Below are 27,739 nucleotides of genomic sequence, written 5' to 3' on the forward strand. Positions count from 1 at the left end.
TGTGTCTGGTTTCTGCTGCCACTCTGTATAATATGTGCCTGTCCTAGGTTATCTGCATGGGTACCTTCTCTCATACTGAGGCTAAGAGATCCCCAGTGCAACCAAGAAAGCCCTGGGGATCTCCAGCAGCACAGAATATGGCAGCAATCCCCAAATTGGAAGCCAGAGGAACTCTTTCAGAGACCCTAGTGATTTTGTCAGAGTTGGGTTGCAACAGCTTGAGCAAACTGGTGCAGGTTCCCAAAGACTGGGTGCATTAATCTGAGAAAATGGGGACAAATTCTTACCAGCTTGTTATCTCCCAGATTATTGCTTCTTGTTATTCAGTCTTTCAGTCATGTTTGACGCTTTGCGACCCCATAGGCTGTAGCTCGCCAGGCTTCCCTATCCTTCACTTTCTCCCAGAGTTTGCTCAAACTCATGTCTATTGAGCCGATGATGCTGTCAAACCATTTCAACCTCTGTTGTCCCCTTCCCCTCCTGCCTTCAGTCTTTCCCAGCACCAGGATCTTTTCAAATTAGTCAGTTCTTCACATCAGGTGGCCAAAGTATTAGCGCTTCAGCATCAGTCCTTCCAATGAATATTCAGGACTGATTTCTCTAGTATTGACTGGTTTGATCTCCTTGCTGTCCAAGGGATTCCTTAGAGTCTTCAACACCACAGTTTGAAAGGATCAGTTCTCTGGCACTCAGGCTTATTTATAGTCCAACTCTCACATCCATACATGACTACTGGAAAAACCATAGTTTTGACTAGACGGACCTTTGTGAGCAAAGTGATGTCTTGCTTTTTAATACACTATTTAGGTGCATCATAGTTTTTCTTCCAAGGAGCAAGTGTCTTTTCATTTTTTGGCTGCAGACACCATCTGCAGTGATTTTGAAGCCCAAGAAAATAAAGCCTGTCACTGTTTCCATTTTTTCCCCATTTATTTGCCATGAAGTGATGGGACCAGATGCCATGATAGTTTTTTAAATTGTTGAGTTTAAACCCAGCTTTATCACTCACCTCTTTCACTTTCATCAGGAGGCTCTTTAGTTCTTCTTCGCTTTCTGCCATAAGGGTGGTGTCATCTGCATATCTGAGGTTATTGATATTTCTCCCAGCAATCTTGATTCCAGATTATTGCTTAGTGAGCTGCAAAGTGTTGGGCAGATGTTCCTGAATATCTTTTCTAGTAATCTAGGCTTTCTAGCAAATGAGGGAAGAGAAACTTTTACAGAATCTAAATTTGTGAAAGAAGTCAAGAGAACAGTGATTATATTCTGTTCTTATTAGGATGACCTTGGCTATACAATTCTTGGGAGGCAGCAGAATGAATGGATAGTGTCTCTCTTGGGGAACTTGTAGATTCATATCAAATTATTTGGGACATCTTCAAATCTGACCCAGGATGGTAAGAAAGTTTTCTGTGAGCGCTTCTAGGAGTATGGTTTCCCTATAATTTCCTACTAACTAAGCAATATAATGCACAATCAAAAGTTACATAAAATTAATACAACTAAAGAAGCATGTTATTGTCCCACCAAATGGGCCATATTAATCTACTGAGTTCTGACAATGAGGGTATGATTGATGTAATAAAAGATTTGCTTCCTTAGATGTAACTAAGTTTTGAGTCATTGCCCAGCAAATTACCTGTTTAAAAACACATGTGCCAGCATTAAGTTGTGAAATCTATATCTATGGCTGATTCATGTTGAGGTTTGACAGAAAACAACAAAATTCTGTAAAGTAATTATCTTTCAATAAAAAAAATTAAAAAGGTTAACATGATGGATTATAGTGATAAAAAATAAATTGCATATAAGTTTTCTATAAAACAAGTATGAGTGGAAAGGAAACTAGAATAAAAGCTTTGCGAAACAGTGTAATGCATCAAAAGAAACACCGGAGTGCAGCTAACTGCTTCTCTGTTCCTGGAATAAAAGTAACCACAATTACCATTTACTGAGCATCTACTATTTGTCCAGCTCTTACACATAATATGTTATTTATAATTCTTCATTTAATTGACCCCTCTTATGCAGGGGCTGTCAAAATACAGCTTGCATCAGAATATTCCAGGGCTTGTTAAAACATGAAGTGCTGGACCCTAACCTAGAGTCTGATTCAGTCAGTGGGCGGAGAGAAGGGCTGCAGAGAACTGGTATTTCTGAAAAGTGATGCTGATACTGCTGTTTCAGGCACTACATGTTGAGGGCCCAGATCAGCAAGAGAGGCATTGGTTTTCCCGCTTTAGAGACACAGATGGAGAAGGAACTGGCAACCCACTCCATTATTCTTGCCTAGAGAATCCCGGGGACAGAGGAGCCTGGTGGGCTGCTGTCCATGGGGTCGCACAGAGTTGGACACGACTGAAGCGACTTAGCGCATATGCATGCATTGGAGAAGGAACTGGCAACCCACTCCAGTTTTCTTGCCTAGAGAATCCCGGGGACAGAGGAGCCTGGTGGGCTGCTGTCTATGGGGTCACACAGAGTCAGACACGAATGAAGCAACTTAGCAGCAGAGACACAGAAATGGACACTAGGAAGGTTACAGGATGGACCTGTTGTTTCACACCTTCAGAACCCAAACCAAGCCACACTGGTGCATGCTTGAGTCCAAGACCTATGTCCACACAGACACAAGAGAAGAGGAAGGACTGCGAAAGGGAGGAGACCTACTTTGAAATGGCTGTTTTCTTATTCAGGAGAGGAAGAGAAAAGACTGTTTATTCAGAGTCAAAAGCTTTGCTCCATGACACCTCATGCAACCACTGAGCCTTGCATTCCCCATTCATAAAAGGGACATTATCTCCTTTCACGATTGTTGTAATGACCAAATCTAAGTGAGATGCAAAAGCGTTTTGGAAAATCCAAAGTGCTACAGAAATGTAAGGTATTGTTAGAAACAAAAAAAGTCTACAAGCAGTAAATGCTGGAGAGGGTGTGAAGAAAAGGGAACCCTCTTACACTGTTCGTGGGAATGCAAACTAGTACAGCCACTATGGAGAACAGTGTGGAGATTCCTTAAAAAACTGGAAACAGAACTGCCATATGACCCAGCAATCCCACTGCTGGGCATACACACCAAGGAAACAAGAATTGAAAGAGACACGTGGACCCCAGTGTTCATCACAACACTGTTTATAATAGCCAGGACATGGAAGCAACCTAGATGCCCATCAGCAGATGAATGGATAAGAAAGCTGTGATATGTATACACAATGGAGTATTACTCAGCCATTAAAAAGAATACATTTGAATCAGTTCTAATGAGGTGGATGAAACTGGAATCTGTTACACAGAGTGAAGTAAGCCAGAAAGAAAAACACCAATACAGTATACTAATGCGTATATATGGAATTTAGAAAGATGGTAACGATAACCCTGTATGTGAGACAGCAAAAGAGACACAGATGTATAGAACAGTCTTTTGGACTCTGTGGGAGAGGGAGAGGGTGGGATGATTTGGGAGAATGGCATTGAAACATGTGTAATATAACATATGAAACGAGTCGCCAGTCCAGGTTCAATGCATGATACTGGATGCTTGGGGCTAGTGCACTGGGATGACCCAGAGGGATGGTATGGGGAGGGAGGAGGGAGGGGGGTTCAGGATGGGGAACATGTTATACCTGTGGTGGATACATGTTGATATATGGCAAAACCAATACAATATTGTAAAGTAATTAACCTCCAATTAAAATAAATAAATTTATATTAAAAAAAGAAACAAGTAAAATAAATTAAAAGACTAAGATCTTCATTAAGAGGATTTCCAACTCTTCATACTTTTACAGAGGCAGCACTAGCTACAGAGTAGCTATGAGGCCCATTTCTACCAATTAATGGATATGGGACTGTGGACCTATCCTCATGGATAGGTGTCCCTTTATGGAAAATGTAGGCAACCCTGTGTACTTCACAAGATTTGGGAAAACTCCACTTACTTAAGACAGGCAAACATTTTGTAAACTGTAGAGCACTCTACAGAATAAGAAAATATCTTCAGCAATAGCATAAATACTGTTTTTTAAATAATCAAATAGGAAACAACTTGATTTTTTTCTTTCCTTTTTTTCCCTTTCTTTTCACTTTTTCCTTTTATTTCATCCATTTCCATGTTTCCTTTGGCTTACCTCTGCTAGCAACCCATCATAATTTGTGGATCAAAAACAAACTATCTGATGAACAGATCAAGCTAATGTCCCTTGCATGACAATGGGGGTCACTTTGTGCTAGTTTATCACTTGAAATAAAAATCATATTCCTTATCATGGCTTACTCACCTACATAGAAAGCCCTGGCTCCTTCCTGGTCCCACTTCCAACCTCCCTCTCCTTGTTCTAGGCAATCTACTTATCTTAGTTTGGTCCAGCTGCTACAATAAAAATGCCATAAATGAAATGGTGACCCACTCCAGTATTCTTGCCTGGAAGATTCCATGGACAGAGGAGCTTGGTGAGTTGCAATCCATGGAGTTGCAAAGAGCTGGACAAAACTGAGCGACTCCACTTTCACTTTCACTATGCCCTATCTCGGAGAAGGCAATGGCAACTCACTCCAGTAATCTTGCCTGGAAAATCCCATGGACAAAGGAGCCTGGTAGGCTGCAGTCCATGGGGTTGCTAAGAGTCGGGCATGACTGAGTGACTTCACTTTCACTTTTCACTTTCATGCATTGGAGAAGGAAATGACAACCCACTCCAATGTTCTTGCCTGGAGAATCCCAGGGATGGGGGAGGCTGGTGGGCTGCTGTCTATGGGGTCACACAGAGTCGGACACGACTGAAGCAACTTAGTAGTAGTAGTAGTATTTGAACTGTGGTGTTGGAGAAGACTCTTGAGAGACCCTTGGACTGCAAGGAGATCCAGCCAGTCCATTCTGAAGCAGATCAGCCCTGGGATTTCTTTGGAAGGAATGATGCTAAAGCTGAAACTCCAGTACTCTGGCCACCTCATGTGAAGAGTTGATTCATTGGAAAAGACTCTGATGCTGGGAGGGATTGGGGGCAGGAGGAGAAGGGGACGACAGAGGATGAGATGGCTGGATGACATCACTGACTCGATGGACGTGAGTCTGAGTGAACTCTGGGAGTTGGTGATGGACAGGGAGGCCTGGCGTGCTGCGATTCATGGGGTCGCAAAGAGTCGGACACGACTGAGTGACTGAACTGAACTGAACTGATGTGGTTTATATAAACAGTCATCTCATTATTCTGGAATCTGAGAAATCCAAGATCATGAGCTGTCAGATTTGGTGTCTGGAGAGGACCTGCTTCCTAATTAATAGTCATTTATCCACTGTGCTCTCACATAGAAAAATGAGTCAAAATGCTCCCTGAGGTCTCTTTTATAAGGGTACTAAATTCTATTCATGAGAGTGTAACTCTCACGACCTCATCACCTCCAAAGTCTCCATCCCCTAATACAAACATTTTGGGAATCAGGATTCAGCATATGAATTACTTTGTAAACAAAGGTCCAACTAGTCAAAGATATATTTTTTCCAGTAGTCACATAGGGATGTGAGAGTTGGACTATAAAGAAAGCTGAGCACCAAAGAATTGATGCTTCTGAACTGTGGTGTTGGAGAAGACTCTTGAGAGTCCCTTGGACTGCAAGGAGATCCAACCAGTCCATCCTAAAGGAACTCAACCCTGAATATTCATTGGCAGGACTGATGCTGAAGCTGAAACTCCAATACTTTGGCCACCTGATGCAAAGAACTGACTCATTTGAAAAGACCCTGATGCTGGGAAAAATTGAAGGCAGGTGGAGAAGGGGATGACAGAGGATGAGATGATTGGATGGCATCACTGACTCAATGGACATGAGTTTGAGTCAGCTCTGGGAGTTGGCAATGGACAGGGAAGCCTGGCGTGCTGCAGTCCATGGGGTCGCAAAGAGTCAGACATGACTGAATGACTGAACTGATATGAATTTGGGTGGGACATAAACATTCAGTCTATTGCAGTTCCCTTCCTTGTATTTGTTCTTCCAACACACAACATATATTCCTGCCTCAGGGCCTTTATGTAGGATGATATTTTCCTGAGCCTGTTGCAGCCTCCCCAGACTGTCACTAGCCTGCTTCCCATCATGCTGTCTTAGCTCAGGTCTCACCTCCTCAGAGGGACTCTCCCAGACTACTTTCGGTCCACAGGAGAGCAGAAGTCCACTTTCTATACCAGGTCACTCAGCATCTTCTTGACACTTTGTGCAATCCAAATTAGCGGTTCACAGCCAGGGGCACACAGCCACCTGTGAAGGTATATAGAAATATGTGGGACAGTTTTGACTAACAGGATGATGAGAGATATGCCTGGCATTTAGTGGATATGTTGCAGAAACTGGCCATCAAGAAACCAAGTGACACTCAGAGAGTTGGAGAACTCTGATTTATTACACCAGCAGACCCAGTGGAGTTGGCACTCCAAGCTCTGAGCCCCAAGCAGTGGGGTTACAAGTTTTTTATAGGCAGTGCATGACATCAGACTGTAGTGGGCAATACTGACTGTTAATAGGCGGGTTTAAACCAGGGGCTGTGCATGCACAGAAACAACAGTTAGGAGAGGGTGGGGGAATGCTTGACCTTTACAGGGACAAGCATGGTTAAGCAAGATTTCAGGGGCTGAGTAATTGCAAGAGCAGGGGCAAGGGTGAGTGAGATAAGCTTCAGTTTCTAGCAATGTTGTAAGTTTCCACTTCCCCGAAACTATGTGATCTATACAATCATGCAAGTAGCAAGCTGAGTTACAGAAGCAGAAAGCGTATATTAGACTCCATTTTGAATTTCATACGTCCCTCCACAGATGTACCTGTTGAGAAATACTGATTTGCTTGTAATCTATCACCCGCATTTGAAATGTAAACTCCCATATCAGTTTCCTATTGCTGCTATAATAGATTACCACAATTCAGTTGTTTAAAATAACATAGTTTTTTTTTTTTTTTTTTTTTTTTAAACAAGTCTAGAAGTCAGAACAGAGAAGGCAATGGCAATCCACTCCAGTACTCTTGCCTGGAACATCCCATGGGCGGAGGAGCCTGGTAGGCTACAGTCCGTGGGGTCACTAGGAGTTGGACACGACTGATCGACTTCACTTTCACTTTTCACTTTTAAGCATTGGAGAAGGAAATGGCAACCCACTCCAGTGGTCTTGCCTGGAGAATCCCAGGGATGGGGGAGCCTGGTGGGCTTCCATCTCTGGGGTCCCAAAGAGTCGGACACAACTGAAGCAACTTAGCAGCAGCGGCAGAAGTCAGAAGTCTAAAACCAAGGCTTCATTCCTTCTGGAAACTTCAGAGAAGGCTCCATTTCCTTGTTTTTCCAACCTCTGGAAATCACCTACATTCCTTGATTCACGGGCCCTTCCTTGCATCATCATTCTTTGATTTTCACTGTCGTATCTCCTACTAATTATTCTTATCTCTTTTAAGGACCATTGTGATTGAGGGAGGAAACAGACAGAACATGCTCCATCTTAAAAGCAGGACTCCATCTTGGGCCGGACTATGGACTTTGAGCTATATGCCCAGTATCTATGGAAATGACATACCAACTGGAAAACCAGAGCCCCCCCAACCCGCCCCAATAGAAGAGCCCCAGGACTCATACCTAGATTCTCCATTGCCTAAAAGAATACCTTAATTATCTGTATAACCAAATAGAATCATAAATTCTATTATGCTTATTGGGGTATGACCACAGGCCTATTGATAATTGTCCACTGTTAATTACCTAGGCTTAAGGCACGGGTTTCATGCATATGAATCACAGGTTAACTTTGATTTCATCTTTCTTTTCCTTTGTTCAGAGTAGTTTCAGAGAATTTGGGGAGGTGGGTTTGAGCACGTACACTTAGGGTATATAAAGTTTTCACAAAAACTGGATGGGGTCCTTGGCTAAAAGGAGACTCTGCCTTGGGCCCGCTGGTGTAATAAACCGCAATCCATTATCTGCATTGTCCTCCTGAGTGAGTTTTTTTCCCGGAACGTGTGGCTGCAACGTGATTATATTGAGTCCACTAGGTAATGCAGGAAAATCTGTTTAGCACAAGATCCTTAGCTTAATCAAACCTGCAAAGTCCCCTTTGCTGTATAAGGTAATGTTCATGAATTTCAGGGATTTGGACACATCTCTGGGGGCCATTATTCATCCTACCACAGCTCCAAATGAGCAGGGACCTTGTTTGTCTTGTTCAGTGGTATAGGTCCAGAATCTGACACAGACCCTGGCACATGGCAGGTGCATACCTAAAAAGTGTCTAACACTGGCTGGGTGAAAGAATATTAAATCCATTGTTCACTGCAGTCTGGTAACCATGTCTGTGAGAGGACTCTCATGTGAATACTGACATATGAAATAAAGCTGCAGTTTAGAACAATGTCATTGGCCCTCATGGAATATGGATTTATTCACGTTGAAAACTCCTTTGCAAGCCAAGTTCTTATTCCAAATCAGCATTGTGACTTTGTCAGCATCTGCCCCAACCGTGAACTTTGAGAGTAAATCTTCCCACGAGATACCCTCAGCCATAAATCTTTCTCCTGGCTGTTTTCACAAGGAATTGGATTTAAATGAGGATAGGGAGCTAATCCTAAATGCTCACATTTACAGCTATATAAGGTCTTATTCTGAAATAATATACCTAATCTTAGTTCTTAAGGCAGTTGATGTTATATAGGTTTCCCCTTGGAGGTTGGGTCTGGAGGAATGTAACAAAATAATGCAGACTATTCAGAAAGGCCAGCGTGAAACCCAGACTGCAAATCAAAATATTTGCAAGTTTTGTCCTTTGGAAAATTTTTCTTGGCTCAAACCAAGAACAGTGTGACATGCCATAAATTTCCGCAGGCCAGGCTGACACACACAATTTACAAACACACCCTTTCCATTTGCAGAGCCCTGTTGCTTGCCGCTATATCCTTCATGCTCAAGGGGGTTGAGGTCGCCATTGTATGGAGACCAAAGTCTCAGAGAGGAAGAGCAGTGAGACAATGGAAGCAATGCCAGGGTCAGAAATCATATCTTCTGGCTTTCTGGCCAGAGCTCTTCTTTTTCACTTCACTGCAGACCATCTGTGCTCCTTCCAGAATAGGCTTCTCGGAGCCCAAGGGAAAGTCAGAGAAAGACTGTTTGCTGGTAGGAAGTTTGCTAAACTCAACTGTAGAACTCAATTTTGGGGAAAACTACTGTCTCAGGATTCCAAGATCCAACATAGAAAGAGATACTAGAACCCATCCATGTATACATATAATTTTAATCCAAATCAGCCAGGGTTGCCTTGGCAGCTAGTGAAATGAAGGTGGAGGTGGGAGGAGGAGCATGATGTGGGAAGAGAGATGCAAAAACTTGGAGTGAATCACTGTTTTTATCAACTACCACATGTATCAAAGGGAAAGTCTCGTGTACAGAGCAGATTACATTTGCTGCTAACTTCAGGCAGGGCTTCTGACAAGCCGAGGAAAGGATTACTCTTTTTTATGGAAATTCAATCTAGTTTGATGCTGGAAGGTATGGATTCATCTAAAATAGCAAGTGACAGGCACAGCAACGCATCAGACACTGCTCAGGCAAACAGTGGAGTCTAGAGCCCCCCCATTTCTGCAGGAGCCCTTGATGGTCGTGCTCTTGCTGTTGCCATGGAAGTGCTGGGGAACCATTAATAATTTTACAGATACTTCAGGGTAGGGGCCAGGAAACAGCCTCTTCAAACTGTGTGTTGTAGACTCTTCATGGTTAATTCAGACCAGCATACAGAGCAATAGATTTGCAGGCTCTGTGCACAGAGCCTGGGGGATGGAAGGGTTTTCTCATACCTATGGCCTTGGGAATGCAGTTCTCCATTCTTTTGCAAGTCTGGGGAGCCCAGAGGGGAAAGCATGCACAGAAGTCAGGGTACCCCATTTGGTGTCTTTACTGTGACATCCCTGTGACTTTTAATCCTGGAAAAGACATTCCCCTCTCTAAAATGCAGGTCCTCATGCCTGTCCTATGACAGATGTGGTGGGCTGTGATAGCTATTGCTATTTTGTCTTTCCCAGAATGTCTCTGACCCTTTTTTGTTTTGATAACATTCTCCCCTTTGGTGGGGACTGAATGGGAGGAATACTGCATCCCTTTTCCATGAGCCCCAGTGGTCATCTATACACACACAGCAGGTCCTCTGTATCCGTGGATTTGGCATCTGGAGATTCAACCACCCCAAAGGCAGATCCAAAATATTTAGGGGGAAAAAAATGTCTGGTTTCAAAAAGCAGAGCTTGAATTCCCACACAGACAGTTATTTACAGATTATTTACATGCACTTACAATTATTTACATAGTATTAGGTATTATAAGTAAAATCAAGATGATTTAAAATACAAAGGAGGATGTACCTTAGGTTATATGCAGATTCCTTGCCATTTTATACAAGGAATTTGAGCATCCCCAAATGTTGATATCCTTAGGGGTCCTGGGGCCAATCCCCTACAGATATGGAGAGACAGCTATGCACCTCAAGAATACACAGGAGGAAAAGGATGGGTCAATCATTGTGCCCCAAGCCCCAACCAGTAAGGGATTCAAGAAACCTGACCCAGGTGGAGCCAGTTAAACTGCCTGGTTTCTAAATCTAGCTCTGCCACTTGCTAGCTGTGTGAATTTGGACAGCTTACATAACTTCTCTAAATCTCAGTTTTTAAGTAGAGTTATTAATAGTGGCTTCCTCAGAATTGTATAATTTAATGCAAGAATGAGCGTAAAGCTAAGAGCATAAACCAAATACCCAACACATGCTAACTATGCTACTTTCTATTATTATTTCCTGGTGTTTTTCATACAAATGTTGAGAAAGAATTCTTCTGTCTCTGGAGTTACAAAATTGATGATGGGAAGTTGACGGTGCCAGGTTACTTTGCCTAGCAGTACAGAAAAAAAACTGTCTGCAATACAAGAGAACAAAGACAGGCAAAAAGCAAAGCTGAATGATGATCATAGAGACAGAGCCAACTCTGTTTGAATACCTTGATCCATCCACACCTGAAAATACTAGTTACATTGACTGATGGCTGTTCCTTTTGTCCTAAAGTCAGTTTGAACAGGGTTTCTTTCACTTTCGAATTAATACACGAGGATTTGATTAAATGATTTCTAAGAGTTTTCTCATTTCTGAAACCATTTGGTGGCATCATTTCATTTAACTTACTCACCATACCTTTGAAGTGAAGTGAAGTCGCTCAGTCGTGCCTGACTCTTTGCGACCCCATGGACCATAGCTTACCAGGCTTCTCCATCCATGGGATTTTCCAGGCAAGGGTACTGGAGTGGGGTGCCTTTAGGGTTACATAAAGGGGACTTTTCCTGGCAAAGAAGATAGTATTGAGATGTCTTCATTGCCAAAAACAAATTGCCCACAGATATCTAGAGGAGGGAAAGTTTAGAGGACTGATTTGAATTGGTGAGATTAGTTTTTTAAAAAGGGGCCTAATATGAGGAAATACATTTGAGACCTGACATTTTAATAGGAGTTAATATAGTGAATAACAGGAAGAATTCACCTTCATTTATACTTACTGATGCTTGGGGAATATAGAGAAGATGTAGTTTTACCCCACTACAATAGCACATATCAAAGACAGCACTGTTGAACATGTTGATTTCTGTCACTGGAGAGTATATGGCCATAGGATGGCCTTATATATTGCTAAGGAGCAATTAATTTATTATAATAAATTAATGGTGTAACTCTGGGTAGCCATTACAGTATAAAGTTAACATTTACATGGTGACAACTCAGCACACTCCTCATCCTAGGACATCTAGCAGAAAGTCTTGTGCAACAGGAAACCAAGAACGTTCAGACTGGCTCTAACCACATAACAACAAAAACTTGGAAGGAGTCATCAAATGCCAACTGAAAGAAGAATGGGTAAGTTCACTGTGGTATGTTCACTCAGCAGCATATTATATGCCTGTTGAAAACAGTGCAGGATGGCTACTTACAACCAGCCAGGTGACTCTGAACAATATAATATTAAGTGAAAAAAAGTAAGAAAAGAGAAAAAGAAATGCAAAAAAAAGAGAGAAAAACTACAAAAGATTATATTCAGCTACCATGTTAATCAACAAAATTAACTGTAATTAGATAATATATGTTAATATTTTAATATAGAGATGTGATAGAAGCAATGAGGGAAGAAAGAGAGGAAGTAAAGGAGGAGAGAAAGATGAAAGATCAGCTCAAGATTCGGATGGAATTTCCTTTGGGGAGAAGAAAGCAGGAGATCAGAATAATGCAGAATCTCACAGGTAGGTGTTAAGTTATTGTCAACATTTTAATTTTCAAACTGGTATCAAGGTAAAGAGTGTTTCCTAAGTAAAAAATTATGATTAGTATAATTCTGTGCACCCAAGTTTAGGGAGAAATTTCTGGGGAAGGGCAGTAGAGCTATAGGAAAGGGTATTTTAGAAGGCCTTATATTGCCCAGTGACTTTCCTCTCTCCCAACTGCTTTTGGCTGGAAGCTGGAAGCGGGCTGTGTGCATGTGTGTGTACGTGCATTTTTTGGTGAAGAGCAGAGGAAAGGATGACACCACCCTTACGGCAGAAAGCAAAGAGGAACTAAAGGGCCTCTTGATGAAAGTGAAAGAGGAGAGTGAAAAAGCTGGTTTAAAACTCAACATTCAAAAAATGAAGATCATGGCATATGGTCCCATCACTTCATGGCAAATACATATGGAAACATTGACAGACTTTATTTTCTTGGGCTCCAAAAATCACTGCAGATGGTGACTGCAGCCATGAAATTAAAAGACACTTGTTCCTTGGAAGAAAAGCTATGACAAACCTGGATAGCATATTAAAAAGCAGAGACATTAGTTTAACAACAAAGATCCATTTAGTCAAATGTATGGTTTTTTTCAGTAGTCATGTATGGATGTAAAACTTGGACCATAAAGAAAGCTGAGCACCAAAGAATTTATGCTTTTGACCTATGGCATTGGAGAAGACTCTTGAGTGTCCCTTGGACAGCAAGGAGATCCAACCAGTCAATTCTAAAGGAAATGAGTCCTGAATATTCATTGGAAGGACTGACGCTGAAGCTGAAACTCCAATACTTTGGCCACCTGATGTGAAGAACTGACTCATTGGAAAAGACCCTGCTGGAAAAGACTGAAGGCAGGAGGAGAAGGGAACAAAAGAGGATGAGATGGTTGGATGGCATCACTGACTCAATGGACATGAGTTTGAGCAAATTCAGGAGTAGGTGATGGACAGGGAAGCTTGGCGTGTTGCAGTCCATGGGTCGCAAAGAGTTGGACATGACTGACCTGAGAGACTGAACTGAGAGGGAAGTTAGGGTAGCAGTGTAAGGTCAGGGAAGTCATAAAGAATGTATCATTTAGGGCATTTTAGACCATAGGAATTTATGCTGTTATTCTAAATACTGATACCAACAAGGACTCAATGGGCACAGAAGCCTTCTTGTGTCTCCCAATTCTTTGGTTACAGGAGATGGGCTTCATTTGGCCTGCATGACTTTCCCTGCTTCAAACAGTTGCTAATTAGGAAAGAAGGGATGCAGAGACAAGGGAGGAGCAGTCAAGAGAAATAAAAGTGCAGCCATGGGGCAGGGTCCTGTATTCCTCTCATACGTACATAAAATATTTATGAGTTATGGTACAGATACTGAAACCACCAGGTGGGAGAAGTTAATGGTATGCTCCCCATATGCAAGTAGACCCCAGACTTGTTGGAGCCAGAAGATTGATGATGCTGACTCCCACTTACTCCCACAGATCAACCAGAAGAATTTCCCTGAGCTGACCATGTTCTCTTTGAGCCATTATTACAAAACTTTTCACTTCCCTTTCCAGGTTGGGATACACAGATTGAGGGCATTAGCCCACTGCGGACATTAGTCTACTTCACCCAAAACTCTCTCTCTGAGATTTAATTCAGTGTCAGGGTAGAGAGGTTGGATTTGGCTTCAATATCATGGGAGCCATGAAGAGCTCTTCAGCTGAGACATGATCATATTTAGTTTGTAAAGATTTTACACCTTGGCTGCAAAATGGAGAAAGAATTGGGGTTCAGGGAAGTGGTAGGGATGGAAACAGAGAAGGTGTGAAGCTCCTGCACTCTGCCTGCCAAGGGAGATCTTGGGACCAGGAGGCAGCAGCTGATCATGGAGAGGCAAATCTAAGATAGTGGAGATAGACACTATGTCTTTCTAAGTTTTCCACTTTCCTTTCCTAAGAGACAAAACAGGGTTTCCCTGGTGACTCAGTTGGTAAAGAATTCACCTGCAGTACAGGAGACCTGGGTTGGAAAGATCCCCTGGAGAAGGAGATGGCAACTACCCCCACCCCCGCCCACCACCCCAGTATTCTTGCCTGGAAAATCCCATGGAGAGAAGAGCCTGGTGGGCTACAGTTCATAGGACTGCAAGAGTCAAATGTGACTTAGCAACTAAACCACCAAGAGACCAAAAAAAAAAAAAAAAAAGCAAAACCAAAAAATATCAAAAGCATTCATCCATAATCCATGAAAGTGAAAGTTGCTCAGTCATGTCTGACTCTTTGTGACCCCATGAACTATATGATCCATGGAATTCTCCAGGCCAGAATACTGGAATGGGTAGCCTTTCCCTTCTCCAGAAGATCTTCCCAGCTCACAGATCAAACCCAGGTCTCCTGCATTGCAGGCAGATTCTTTACCAACTGAGCTATGAGGAAAGCTCATAGTTCTTCATTCATCACATCAAATGATGAATTTATATACTCACCATTGAACATTAGAAAAGATATATTTGATTAGGATCAAATTCATTTCACCAGAGGCTCTCACAAAAGATGTGGTCTTGGAGAAACGTGAGCAAGTGATACTTCCTTTTTTGCCCAACATGCTACAGCTGTAATTGGGAAATCAGCAATGCATGTACTCATTAGAAAGAAAAATGAATGGCCTCCTCACAATACATCCCTCCAGTTTATGACTTGGAAAGCTAGACCATAGGAATTGCCAAAAAATTTATCTAAAAGTGACCAGAAACTTTGATGGCCCTCTTCTACGTAAGAAAGCAAGCCTCATCATTCCTGCTTTTAGCCAAAAGGCATGGAACACCCAACCACTTTAATTTTCTATTCAGGATTTTGTGACAATTAAATCAGACCTTGATGAATTTGGAGGGAAAAACACCCAGCACAGTGATTATGAGTACTAATTAGGAAGCAAAACAGTGGCTCTGATGAATCTGTGCTTGGTTTGTCCCTTAATTAATTGACTGGCTGCTATTATACTTGGTGGTTGATTGGTTGAAATATTCCATTAAAATCGGATACAGTTGGGGTCTTTTCTTCAGAAGAGTTTTCCAAAGATGAAGAGTGAATGAGAAATGGTGGCATGAAAGCCATACCTGTATTTATTTATTTATTTTGTTGACGGAAGAGGGAATTCCTTTAGCAAGTTTCTGAGCATATGTCTTCATCCAAGTACAAGATAACCTCTGCGACTCCGGGGACGTTTGCTTTACAGACAGTGAACAACTTGCTAACTGTAAGGGGGTCCACGGTAGTTCTTGTGACTTAAACATATACTCCACTCACACATGCATACATGAGTGTGAAAGTGCCATGTGAACCGTCATAAGCTAGACTGGCACACTCTCCCTGCCTCCTGTGTACAGGGAAATAGCTCTATTGTCCATCTAATACACGAACAGGATTGGCAGATTGATAGACTCCTCGATTCTGCGGGTGGTGGTGCATGGCCATGAAGTGATTTATCAGGTTAATTCTGATAACAAATGAGACTCTGGCATGCTAACTAGTCATGCAACTCCCGAGCTGTCAGCGTCCCCCAACTTCTTAGAGGGACAAGTGGCGTTCAGCCACCCGAGGTTGAGCAACAACAGTTCTGTGATGCCCTTCGATGCCCGGGGCTGCGCACGTGCTACACTGACTGGCTCAGCATGTGCCTACCCTATGCCAGCAGGCGTGGGTAACTAGTTGAACCCTCTTTGTGATGGGGATAGGGATCTAATACATTACCAGGAAAGTGTGTCAGCAAAAAAAAACAAAATAGAATGCGGGAATGCATTTTTCCACTCAAATCCCTCTAATATTTTTGTGGTAACCTTAACTCCTTTCCTCCTGCAGAATCTTGTGACATTGACTGAGACAGCAGATGGCAGAAGCCAAGCTCAGGCTTTTCCCCTGCTGCTCAAGGACTGTCCTTCCTTGGCACTGGAGGAGCAATTGTAAAAGATACTTAGACTGATCAAAGAGCCATCTTCTGGGGACTACCTGAAGAAACTGTAAATCTGACTCTCATCAAAAGACCAGTGGAGTCACCCACGTATAAGATCCTCAGTCATTGTTTCAGCTCATGATCAGAGCTCCAGCCTCTGAATTCTCTTTGGACACCTGCATCCCCATGCCCTGATGTGAGACCTCTTCTCCACTCTGCAACCAGTGGTAAGATAAAAAGAAAGACTGACTGCCCAGAGCCAAGCTGCTGCAACATCCTGCTGCTGCAAAGGGAATTCCTACTATCTTCATGACAACTGTAGTTAAGAGCAAGAAATATCTTTGTATTTAAATGACAATGGAATTATGATTGCTTTTTTTTTAACAAACCCATACTTATTTGGGATAGGGGGTGTGGTGGATAGGAAACTAGACACTTACAGACCACATATTTCATTTCTTAGGCTCTAAAAATGGGATGTTATGCAAAGTCTATAATTGCTTTGATTTCAAAATAGGAAAGAATTCTGGGGACATATTCAGAGACAAAGTGCAGGAACCTGCAGATAACCTGCCTAACAAACCTAGAAGTGTCCTGCTCTTGCATCAGAGATCCCGTCACTTATTGACTGGAAATGGGCTGGCAAGATCGAAAGATGGCCATGTCTGCTAAAGGACATAGTTATGCTATGAGAATATTTGTCCTAAGGTAGTGTGCGGAGTCCTACATAGGAATAAAGACAAGAAGATACGTTTTTTGGAATGGCCTGCTGTTGTTTTTGTCTCACCTTGCAGAGCAATGGAGCGTGAATTTCCTGCACAATGTCCTGCCTGCTCTGCTCCTCCAGGCTCCTAGTTTTAATCAGCACAGTGTACAATGTCACTATGACCCTGGAAAGTGGTGAGGTTTTCTATAAACTGATTTGCTTCAAAACTATTGCTAGGTAGACTCACAGACATAGAGAACAGACTTATGTTTGCTAAGGGTGAAGGGTATGGGTCAGGGAAAGATTGGGAGTTTAGGACTAGCAGATGCAAACTAGTGTCTATAGAATGGATAAACAACAGGGTCCTACTGTATTGCACAGGGAACTATATTCGATGGTAGTTTAGTCGCTAAGTCGTGTCCAACTCTTATGACCCCATGGACTATTGTCTGCCAGGCTCCTGTGTCCATGGGATTTTCCAGGCAAGAATACCAGAGTGGGATGCCATTCCCTTCTCCAGAGGATCTTCCTGACCCAGGGACCGATCCGAGTCTCCTGCATTGCAGGCAGATTCTTTACCGACTTAGCTACAAGTTCAGTTCAGTTCAGTTGCTCAGTTGTGTCTGACTCTGAGATCCCATGGACTGCAGCACGCCAGGCTTCCCTGTCCACTGCCAATTCCCATAGTTTACTCAAACTCATGTCCATTGAGTCAGTGATGCCATCCAACCATCTCATCCTCTTTCATCCCCTTCTCCTCCTGCCTTCAATCTTTCCCAGGCCCAGGGTCTTTTCCAATGAGTCAGTTTTTTGCATCAGGTGACCAAAGTATTGGAATTTCAGCTTCAGCATCAGTCCTTCCAATGAATATTCAAGACTGATTTCCTTTAGGATGGACTGGTTGGATCTCTACAAGGGAAGCCATAAAACATAATGAAAAACAATATGTCCTTCTGGTTAGTGAATAGCTTGAGAGTCTTTGATTCCCTTGCTAACAGCAGAAAGAGAAAGCTAATTGTCTAAGTCGCATGCACAGGTCTTTGCAAGAACTAGAGAATATTTCCCTTCATTCAATAGCATGAGGTTACCATTTCAGTTTTCTCTTTTCTGCCCCTCCCTCACCCCTTTTTGTTCTTAAAAAACAGAGTCGAAGTGAAGTGGGAGAAAAAATAAGTATTATATTGAAATGCTAATCTCATTTCATTAAATGAATTGTGGAGGCTGAGATAGTGATCTGCATCCTCAAAGAATAATTACTTTAAATACCTTGAGCTCAATATTCCCTTCTGGACAACTTTTCATCTTTCTTTAAAAAAAAAAGCATTAAATTATGTTAAAGTGTCCCAATCAAGCCTGGCTTTTAGAGCATCCAAGTTTCAGGGGATGTGCTCAGTCATGAGGGTGAAGTACCAAGGCACCCCCGAAATCTCTTCTTCAAAACAGGTGTTCCCTGCCTTCTCTGCTGGCTTACATTGCCTGAAGCAGCCCCCCAAATCTGAGCAGGGCCTATTTCAGGAAACAGCAAATAAACAGAGTGTTGCACGTCAAATCCACTACAATGTTGGTCAGACCACCTGCAAGCTTCTCTCAGAGGCTTTGGCCCCAAAGCTTCCATATTTATTGGGAGCAAACCTCTATCTGAAAGAACATTCATTATAATTCTCTAGGGAAGACAGACACTGATCCCAGTCACATCCTTTGTAATAAGCTTGGGGTTGAGTTCCTGAAGGTATTCAAGGCCAGGTCTATTCTTGTTGTCACTATGGGTTTATATTTGAACTTGGGGAAGTCAGATTCAAAGTTATTTTTAATTACATCTTTTTAAAAAACCCTGTAACCTAGAATGAAAGTGTGGAGAGCATGCAAGAGAATACTGACTCCCAGAAGAGAGGGAAACCCGGGAGGGAATTAAACAAAGCAGGTGTTTTCACAAGAACTGGAAGAGACTGGAACAGATGGGAGGGAAGCTGTAGTATTTCTGAAGGCAGAGAATTTTATCCTAGAATAGCAAAGTGTCTAGAATATGTTGTTAGAGAAGAAGAGGGATGGGGAGAGGTAGGAAGAGCCACTAAGGCAACAATAATAATTAACCATATTCAGGAAGGTTCTAGTTCTTTGGTACCAAAGGAGAGAATACAAAGGCAAGCCATTCTTTCTGGGTGTATATCATGGTTCTGAGTTTCTAGCAATAGAAACCAACTCCAGTTGATTTAAGCAGAAAATGATTCATTGGAAAGATAATGGGTAATTCCTGAATCACAAAGGGCTAGACAAGAGACTGAACTGCTACTTGGTCAAAAATAGCACCCAAATTCACATAGCAGGTCTATGAATTCCCCACTTTCTGCCACAGCCCAGCCCTAGAACCTCTAGTTTGCACCACTCACACCACAACACCCCAAGCACTGGAGAATTAGTACATTGCTAACAACTGTTCTCCTTGAGAACAGAACCTTGCTACAACCACCCACGCTGCTAGAAAGAAGTCTCAGAGATCTCTTCACAGACCACTAGCTCCTATCTAAAATCTGAGTGAGTATGTGTTAGAGTTTAGCTCTCATTCTTAAGCTCTGGCTATAGCCGTAGCTGGCAAATTGACTTTCTGGCATCTTCACCCTCTCTAGTGAGACATGAGGCCCATGTTTGGCAAATTCATCCAACAAAGGAAAATATTTCCGATAGAAAAGCAAAAAAGAAAAAAAAAACAAAAAAGAAGTCCAAAGCTACTATATGATGAAAACTTTTTGAGTTACTAAAAAAATTAAGAGCGCTAGGATAACACAGTCCTGAGAAAAGTCAGGTGCTATATCAATAATTAGGCATAGCAGTGATGAGCACTGGTTCAGGAGACAGAGACCTAGGTTTGATTTTGGCTCCAATCCTTCCTACTTATGTGATTTTGAACAAGACCGTTTAATCTCTTTAATTCTCAGTTTCTTTATCTGGAAAATGGGGTTAATAATAATTTGCCGATGCTGATGCCATGGCATCTGCTGTGACGTCTGTCTTATTTGCCTACTTAGTATTTCTTCTCCATCATTTTGTACTAATGGTTCCCCTCTTTCCTATTGAGAAATTTTCAGTATAACCCAAGTGGGACAACTCAACTCATTTCCATTCGTGTAAGTGGCTGCCATGATCTGTTTACACTCAAAACATTCAGGATACCAAGTGGGTAACTTTTCCATACCGAGCAATTCTCCAGTTCTCTGAAGATAGCAACTGCGTATCCTTTGACTTAATTCAGTTTTGACACTAACTAGACAGAGTTATCATGGGCCCAAGTGAAGAGCTCAGTCCCTGACTGTCCTCTACGTCACACACCAACACAAAGAGTGGGTTCCCAGTTTACCCACATTTCTGTCTGACTTGGCTACACATTGTTGGTTCATAGTACCCCCGCCTTCTCAGGATGGATAATTGTCTATAATGGCTGAAAGAATTCAGGGAAATAATTTCAGTATCTGTTTATTATAAAGGATATTATAAATGATGTAAATGAACAGCTAGATGAAAAGGTATATAGAGTGAGGTCCACCTATGTCCTGAATAAAGGCAGTTCTGTTCCCACAGAGCTTGGGCTACACTACCCTCTTGGCATGTGGGTGCATTTTCCAATCTGGAAGCTCTCTGAACCTCTTTTTCTAGGATATTTAGGAAGTTTCCATGATATAGGCATGATTGATTAAATCATTGATTGTTTGCATTGGTGGTTAGCTCAATCCTTAGTCTCTCTCAGTCCTTGGAGGTTGGGGGCAGAGATGCAAGTTCCAACAAAGACGAAAGTTCCAGTCACACGGTTGGTTCCTTTGGCAACTCTCCCTTATCCTGAAGCTATTTAGGGGCTTCCAGCTACCAGGTATCTCATTAACACAATCTCACATGTGGTTGAAAGGGGCTGATTATAAATACCAAAAGACATTTTTCTCATGCCTATCACTCAGGAAATTTCTAAGCATTTTGGAAACCCTGTGCCAGGAATAAGGGTGAACACCAAATATACATTTCTTACTATATAACCACAGTGGCATGTGACTCAGGCCTAACCAATCACTGGCCTTAGTGCTTGGCTCAGGGATGGGCATGGGTCTCAAGCTGGGCCAATCAGACTCCTGCTGAAACCTTTCTCCTGGAAATGCCTAGAAAAGCCATGACCTTCCCAGGGCTGCTACACTGGTGAGAGGTGAATCTGGACCTGCAGGAGCCACTTTCCTGTCTAATAGAGAGAGTCCATCTGAGGCAGAGAAAAAAGATGGAGCCCTAATGACATTGTCTGCCCTCGTCCATCCAGCTGAACACAAAGCCAGATGCTCCATGGGTTTCCCAGTTAGAAGACTCAATATATCCCTTTTATGCTTAAGCTAATTTGTATTGAATGTCTGTCACTAACAACCTAAAAACTCCTGAAGATTCCAGTTGAAATGATTACATGAGACAATGCTAGTAATATACTTAGTAGGGTATCTAGTGGTATTTGGATCCTGACCTTCCTTGTCATAGGTGAGGGCATCGAACTTCACTCTCATAAAAAACATTACTTTTGACATCCATTTCATAGAAGGAATCAATGGACTATGTGTTCAGATCGACAAGAAGGAAAGAAACCTACCCAAGTGCCATGTGAACTGGCAAAATGAGGGCTTGAATCCAGGTCTCCAAACTTTCATTTGAATATCCTTTCACTGATATTGTCATTGGTGATTAGCTCAATCCTCAGCCTCTCTCCTCTTGATGGAGGTTAGGGGCAGAGATGAAAATTCAAACTCCAAAGTTTAGTTACTTTGAGGGTACAACCACTGCTGAGTTATTGATATTTAATGTTATCTAAACACTTACAAGGAGCGTCCCTGGTGGCTTATATGGTAAAGAATCTTCCTGTAATGCAGGAGATCCAGGTTCAATCCCTGGGTCAGGAAGATCCCTGCAGAAGGGGATGGCCACCCACTCCAGTATTCTTGCCTGGAGAATTCAATGGACAGAGGAGCCTGGCAAGCTACAGCCTATGGGGTCACAAAGAGTTGGATACAACTGGGTGACTAATATACATGTGTGTGCACACACACACAAACACTTACTATGTGCTGGTAGCATCTCTTCCCTGCATTATCTCACTTAATCCTACAGTGTACATATTATTGCTCTCTCTCCCCCTTTTGCAATTGAGAAAACTGAGTCTTAGAGAGGTTGAGGGACCTACCAAAATTATACAGCTATTGAGTGTCAGAGTGAAACATCAGCCCAGGACTGTCAGACTTAAAAGACAGTTCTCTTAACTAGCAAATCATGGTGTGTCCTCAATAAGCAAATAGTTCATGTCCTTGTTACCTCTGAAAAGTCAACTGAAGCCTAGGACTTCTATAGCTTTGACATGTAGCTTGATGTCTTAAGAAAGTCACAACTTCAACACTGTGCTTCTGCCATTTCCCATATGATGCAAATACCTCTTTAGAGCCATATCCCACATTTTGCTCATTTTAACAGAATGCTACTTCTATACGTATTCTTCATGCCCAAGTTTAGATGTATCCAGCTGAGCATACTTAGTTTTTATCTAAATGTGCCAGATCCCAGGTGAAAAATTATTGCCAGCAGTATAATTACACATTCAGAATAATGTGTACATCTCCTGGGGGTCTATGAATCAATAGCTTATTGTGCAATATAATGCCCACTTTTTTGACATAGACATATTTGAGAAAACTAAAACTCGTCAACTGGTTGTATATTAATGATGAATTTGATACTTGGAAAACAAAGTAGAATAAATCTGAGTTGACATCATTGACCAAGAAGGCCTCCACAACTTTCTCATCTGTCTGTTACCCAAGATCTGAGGAAAGCCTAGAACTAGTAAAGATTGGCACAATAAAATAAGGGCTGGTTTATATGTTTTCCAAGATAGACAGTCATTCGCCATTTAATAAACATTTACTGATTATCTGGACTAGACCCGAGGGGTAGAGGTTTGAACAAGACAAGGGCCCTACTCCCTCAGAGATGACATGTGGGTGGACAGTGACAAGTAACCAAATGCACAGATGGATAAGATCGTTTCAAATAGTGATATATGTATGAAAAAGATAAAACAGAGAGTGGGTTAGACAGAGACGAGGGGTGATGAGTCAAGAAATGGCAATAATTAGGTATTTGGTAAAGGCTGCTCTGAGGAGAAAAATATATGAGCTGAGACTTGGAAGGTGAGAAGGAGTTGGCTCTGTAGAGATTAGAGGAAGAGCATTTCAGGGATAGGGCATAGCATGTACAAAAGAAATACAGTCAGTGTAACAGAAGAGTAGAAAGCAGAAAGAGAGAAAAACTTAAATGACATTAGACAGGTAAGCAAAGGTTTCATCATGTAGGACTTAGCTGGTCACTGTAAGAAACTTGAATTTTACTTTAAGTGTAGAACAAAGCCATTGGAAGGATTTAAACCTGAAAGTGATGTGATCTGATTTATAAGCTTTCTGCCACTCCAGTTCAATTGCATGTACTTACTGCAAATTTAAAGTTCTGGAAGAAAAATTAGCTCTAAGTCAGAGCTGCCTGGGTACAAGCTATATTAAACTCTATAGATTTTTTTTTTTTTTTTTACTGGAGAGAATGGAAAAGTTCTTTTCCAATTGCTACATTCTTATAAAGTGCTTTTGGGAAGAATTTACAGTATCTGAATTGCCAACAGACTCCTGGAAAATTTACTCTTGCTGTTATGGTTAAGCAGAGAGTTTTCTGAATGACTTACTAAACTTCACTGAAAAGCAATGGCCAGGAAAGGCAGAAAAACTTTTTTTTTTTTTTTTTGTAAATAGAGATCTTTATTTTGCCCTGAACCAGCCCTGGTAAGTTGCTTAGTCAAACCCGACTCTTTGAGACCCCATAGACTGTAGCCCACCAGGCTCTACTGTCCATGGGATGCTCCAGGAAGAATCCTGGAATGGGTTGTCATTCCCTTCTCCAGGGGATCTCCCCAATCCCAGGTACTCTCCAGTAATCTTGCCTGGAGAATCCCATTGACAGAGGAGCCTGGCAGGCTGACAGTCCATGGGGTCACAAAGAGATGGACATGACTAAGTGACTAACACACTTGAGCCCTGGTAATGTATCTACTAAAGACTATGGATTGTGCTTCCTAAAGCAGTTAATAGTCACAATGAATCATCTATCCACAGTCTAATGCTGCAAGAAAGAGCAAGGGCTCTGGTTACCAGAACTAGCTCCTTATCTTCCTAGTTGTATAATAACAGTCAAGTTACACTCTAGTTTTCTAACCTGAACTGGGGAAAAAAATGGTATTAGCACCGAAGAATTGACGCTTTTGAACTGTGGTGTTGAAGAAGACTCTTGAGAGTCCCTTGGACTGCAAGGAGATCCAACCAGTCCATTCTGAAGGAGATCAGCCCTGGGATTTCTTCAGAAGGAATGATGCTAAAGCTGAAATTCCAGTACTTTGCCCACCTCATGCAAAGAGTTGACTCATTGGAAAAGACTCTGATGCTGGGAGGGATTGAGGGCAGGAGGAGAAGGGGATGACAGAGGATGAGATGGCTGGATGGCATCACAGACTCGATGGACGTGAGTCTGAGTGAACTCCGGGAGACGGTGATGGACAGGGAGGCCTGGCGTGCTGTGATTCATGGGGTCTCAAAGAGTCGGACATGACTGAGCAACTGAACTGAACTGAACTGATGAATTAAATGAGACAATCCAAGTAATGCATTAAGTCTAGGACAAAGTATAAATACTTGTCATGAGGGGGTCTGCAGCTGAGAAGTAGGTACCTAGGCTGAGAGGTATATACCACAGCACTGTGGATGATAAATGCCACCTGCTCCATCAGTTAATAAAGGATGTTGCAGCCATCCAGCCATCCAGCCATCAGCCACTTCAGCCTCCTCTGACTATGTACTCTGAGGGGATTCAGAATGAAGAAAAACAGGATACTGGCCGTAGATGGTTAAGTTGCAAATCAAAGAAATGATTTCTCTCTCTCTCTCTTTTTTTTTTTTTTTTTTTTGGCCACAGAGTGGCATGTGGGATCTTAGCTCCTCAACCAAGGATCTAACCTGTTCCCCCTGCAGCATGGAGTCTTAACCACTGGGCCACTAGGGAAGTACCTGGAATGATTTCAATGCGCTCAGGCTCTTGATCTTCCCATACATTGCTGTTGGTGTTTCTCAGCTGTCAAGTCATGACCGTCTCTTTTCGTGATGCCCCACCTCCAACCCCATGTACTGCAGCATGCCAGGCTTCCCTGTCCCTCACCATCTTCCCATACATAGAAAAGTGCTAAACTCATTAACTTGAGATATCTTCCTTTTTTTTTTAACTTAACAGTAATCTTTTAATGTTCCAACTACCTAGTTTTTAGATCATACCTGAATGGTCTAGTGGTTTTCCCTTTCTTCAATTTAAGTCTGAATTTGGCAATAAGGAGTTTATGGTCTGAGCCAGTCAGCTCCTGGTCTTGTTTTTGCTGACTTTCTCCATCTTTGGCTGCAAAGAATATAATTAGTCTGATTTCAGTGTTGATCATCTGGGGTGATGTCCATGTGTAGAGTCTTCTCTTGTTTTGTTAGAAGAGGGTGTTTGCTATGACCAGGGCATTCTCTTGGCAAAACTCTATTAGCCTTTGCCCTGCTTCATTCTGTACTCCAAGGCCAAATTTGCCTGTTACTGTAGGTGTTTCTTGACTTCCTACTTTTGCATTCCAGTCCCTTATAATGCAAAGGACACCTTTTTGGGGTGTTAGTTCTAGAAGGTCTTGTAGGTCTTCATAGAACCATTCAACTTCAACTTCTTCAGCATTACTGGTCGGGGCATAGACTTGGATTACCATGATATTGAATGGTTTGCCTTAGAAATGACCAGAGACCATTCTGTCATTTTTGAGATTGCATCCAAGTACTGCATTTCAGACTCTTTTGTTGACTATGATGGCTACTCCATTTCTTCTAAGGGATTTTTGCCCACAGTAGTAGATATGATGGTCATCTGAGTTAAATTCACCCATTCTGGTCCATTTTAGTTTGCTGATTCCTAAAATGTTGATGTTTACTCTTGCCATCTCCTGTTTGACCACTTCCAATTTACACTGATTCATGGACCTAACATTCCAGGTCCTATGCAATATTGCTCTTTACAGCATCAGACCTTGCTTCCATCATCAGTCACATCTGGGTGTTGTTTTTGCTTTGACTCTGTCTCTTCATTTTTTCTGGAGTTATTTCTCCACTGATCTCCAGTAGCATGTTGGGCATCTGCCAACCTGAGGAATTCACCTTTCAGTGTCTATCTTATTGTCTTTTCATACTGTTCATGGAGTTCTCAAGGAGAGAATACTAAAGTGGTTGGCCATTCCCTTCTCCAGTGGACCACATTTTGTCAGAACTCTCCACCATGACCTATCTATCTTGAGTGTCCTTACACGGCATGGCTCATAGTTTCATTGGTTTAGACAAGGCTGTGGTCCATGTTATTAGATTGGCTAGTTTTCTGTGATTGTGGTTTCTGTCTGTCTGCTCTCTGATGCCCTCTCTCAGGGCCTGCCATCTTACGGGGGTTTCTCTGACCTTGGATGGGATGTATCCCCTCACACCCTGGCTCCTGACCTTGGATGTGGGATATCTCCTCTTGGCCATGCACTGCTTCAGTGCCGTGCAGCCACAAGGCTATGGTTTTTCCAGTGGCCATGTATGGGTGTGAGAGTTGGACTGTAAAGAAAGCTGAGCACCGAAGAATTGATGCTTTTGAACTGTGGTGTTGGAGAAGACTTTTGAGAATCCCTTGGACTGCAAGGAGATCCAACTAGTCCATCCTAAAGGAAATCAGTCCCAAGTGTTCATTGGAAGGAATGATGTTGAAGCTGAAACTCCAATACTTTGGCCACCTGATGCGAAGAACTGACTCATCAGAAAAGATCCTGATTCTGGAAAAGATTGAAGGCAGGAGGAGAAGGGGACAACAGAGGAGGGGATGGTTGGATGGTATCACCAACTCAATGGATGTGAGTTTGGGTAAACTCTAGGAGTTGGTGATGGACAGGGAGGCCTGGCGTGCTGCAGTCCATGATGTCTCAAACAGTCGAACACAACTGAGTGACTGAACTGAACTGAACTGAACTGAACCTGGCTTTTGTTGCAAAAGCATTTATATAGCCTGGCTCCTCCCTTTCCTCTTCAGAACAGACCCTCAGAGCTCTCTGAGAGGGTATCTCCTGGACTTAAGTCTTCAGTATGTCTGCCAAATAAAACATAACTCTAACTTTTAGGTTGTGCTTTTTTCCAGTCAACAGCACAAACTGTTCTGTGCGTAAAGGCAAACTGAACCTTATGGGCAATTGTGCCTTTTGTGATATTGATGACCAACAATGGCCTGTGGATCAAATCTAGCCCACCACCTGCTTTTGTATGGTCTGTGAGCTAAGAAGAAACTGGAAAGCCTGCAAAGCTGAAACCATTTACTACCTGGTCCTTTTTCTGGTCCTTTTTGAAGAAGTTAGCTGACTCCTGCTCTAACCAGCCTAATTGGCTCTACTGCAACTAACTAAATTGCTATTCTGTTAATAATTCCCCCCATTTACATTGAGGTTTATTTTTGATAAAACTTCAAATTCCCAGGTGGTGTTTCATATTCCCCTGGATATTTGGCCTGTGGTTGTACCTACTGTACATGCTGGGTGAACTGTAATAGGTGGATTAGGACCTTGTGGTCATCCCACCTACCATCTTCAGGTAAACTGAACAAACAGAATGATGTGCATTTTCCTACTCAGTTCTTAGTGGAAGAATTCTTTATGTACTACCCAGAAT

This window comes from Capra hircus, chromosome 7 (assembly GCF_001704415.2).
Source record: "Capra hircus breed San Clemente chromosome 7, ASM170441v1, whole genome shotgun sequence".
Classification (NCBI taxonomy): Eukaryota; Metazoa; Chordata; class Mammalia; order Artiodactyla; family Bovidae; genus Capra; species Capra hircus.